The following is a 2,518-nucleotide window of genomic DNA, read 5'->3' as shown; positions in this document are numbered from 1 at the left end:
TTTTTTTTCGCGAAGTTAAACAGCTGGGGGACAAAGCCGAGGTAAATACAATGAGAAGATCCCTTGAAGTTTTATGCCGCCTCCTGGCGTCAGGTGCTGGTGAATGGAGTTGATACGTCGAAAAAGTGCTTTAACCCTTGACTTTATGATGTGAGATAAGTTACAATTTTTACTATGATGAATTCTTTCGAATTCAAACTGGTTTACTTAAAGACAGGTTTCGAACGCTCAAAAACAAAACGGTTTTAGTAGTGTTTTGTTTTTCGTTTTATCAAAGTAAATCATACTTATTAGAAATTCTGCTTATGCCTTGTTTTTTATCTTCTGACATTGATATGCGTAAAATAATTTTACATAAAAAGCATGTCAGATTTATCTACAAAATGTTTTTTTCCTACTTATCTTTCTAGATATTCGCTCTCATTTACTTTTATTATTTTAATACTGGAGATAAAGCTAGAAAACAAAGTAAAAATAATAGCTGCGTCAGATTAAAGAACATTACAAGACATTCCCATGTAGAAAGCTGTATAATATATTCTAAGATTTAATTTCATAGTTCAATGTTCAAACTTTGAGTTTCCTAGTTTTTCTTTTAACAGTTCAGTTATTATTTCTAAAGTTTCATATTAACATGCATTCAGTTTATTAAAACGGCTTAAGTGAGTCAGTGGAAACGCTTTGTTTTTAAGTATTTTCAACGCATCTTCATTAGAGATTTTTTTAATACTTGAAACATATTTAAAATATCTGTTATTTTCGAAGTACTTTTGGTCTGGGGAAGAGTTGTTATTTGTTGGTGCTTTTTACTGTTGTATCAATTAATGGAGTTAGTGGTTAGATGAGACTAATTAAGACAGGCTGTACAGCACGAGATAATTGCCGTCCTCATGGCGCTACATTTCCAATATAATCTGGAAAAATTTTGGTAATGTTATCAATTGAAAATAGTCAATTAATATCCGATATTCAAAGTTGCTGTAGGACTTGTGTATGTTGTTTCTTGAAAATAAATATTTTATTCTCAGTCAGGTTTTTTTATTTTTTTTTAAGTTAAGCACAAAGCCACACAATGGGCTCTCTGTGCTCTGCCCACCACGGATATCGAAATCCGGTTTCTAGCAGACATATTTCTGTTCCACTGGGGGGGGGGGGCTTCTCAGTTAGGTTAATTGTGATCTAGTTCACACCCAACAACAACAACATATTTGGAGGTGATCTTTAAATGTCAAAGTACAGCAAACGACAATAGAAAACGTTGACTATCAGTCGTTTTTCTACAGGTCCTAGAAAGTTTTAAAATGAGAGTCTGAGATGGACGAAGTCCATCAATGACGAAAATAGGTTATGCCTGAGAGTATTCAGGAACAATGGAACTTATCACCTGAGTGTTCTAATACTTATTTACATGGTTTTAAGCTAGTTGACTTATTACAACACCTCGACATTGAATGCTTAAATCAGTTGTGTGTAAAATTAAATGTATGCATAAACGCAGCTTGTAATAACGGATATATATATCTAATTTCCCATTCGTATAACTAACCACAGATCTGATAAGATTACAAATAATGATTCAGTTTGACAGTTATGGGTGTCAATGAAAAGACTATTTCTCGAAACTCAAAGAAGGTAAGGGAATTCTTACCAACTCAACTAAAGGTTCCACAAACTAACCACGTTTAGAAAGACATTTTATCACGACCAGTACTTATTATACTATAGTATAATTCAGAGATTATTAAGTTTGCAGACCCTTCGATAAATGTACTCATTCTCTGTTCCCAAGCATTAGTAATAAAATAATCATTTACATCACAAAGTTTTCACGGACGTGTAGTTATGGTATGAAAGTCTTCTTGAAAAGCCTTTAATTCACTGTGTCTTTTTCGCCTCATTTTAAGAAATGTTTACGAGCCTTGCCTACACTTAAGTTGAAATCGAAAAAAAAAATGCTCGTATTCTTCTTCAGAGTTAAGGCATTTCTACTTTGGAATTTGACCGAAATATAACATCTCTAAAGCGAATAATCGTCATTCATAACAACTCTAAAGCGAATAATCGCCATTCATAACATCTCTAAAGCGAATAATCGCCATTCATAACATCTCTAAAGCGAATAATCGCCATTCCATGTATAGGTGATGGTTACTGAGTGTACGTTTATGTACTATGACCGCTCTAGACTTTAATTAACGGATTACTTTAATATAGTTCCCTGTGTATATGTAGAGGTCAGTCCACCTAACCACTACTAATATATATTCTGTGGCTATAGAATAAATTAGCAAAATATGTTGTTAAGAAATGTTCATTCTGCCCACTTTAAACAACTTGTGTGATTATATTGTTCAGAGTGTTGGTTCTTCATTTATTTTCTACATTTTCTGCCACCGGGGTCACAGTAAGGAAACTTGGTCTCGTGGTTAGGGCGTTCGAATTCCAATTTGTCGGTCGCTGGTACGAATCCATTTACCTAACATACTCGCCCTTTCAGCTGTGAGGCGTTATAACGTGA

This window comes from Limulus polyphemus, unplaced genomic scaffold, assembly GCF_000517525.1.
Source record: "Limulus polyphemus unplaced genomic scaffold, Limulus_polyphemus-2.1.2 Scaffold1610, whole genome shotgun sequence".
NCBI classification, from domain to species: Eukaryota; Metazoa; Arthropoda; class Merostomata; order Xiphosura; family Limulidae; genus Limulus; species Limulus polyphemus.
Note: the sequence above shows the minus strand (reverse complement) of the source record.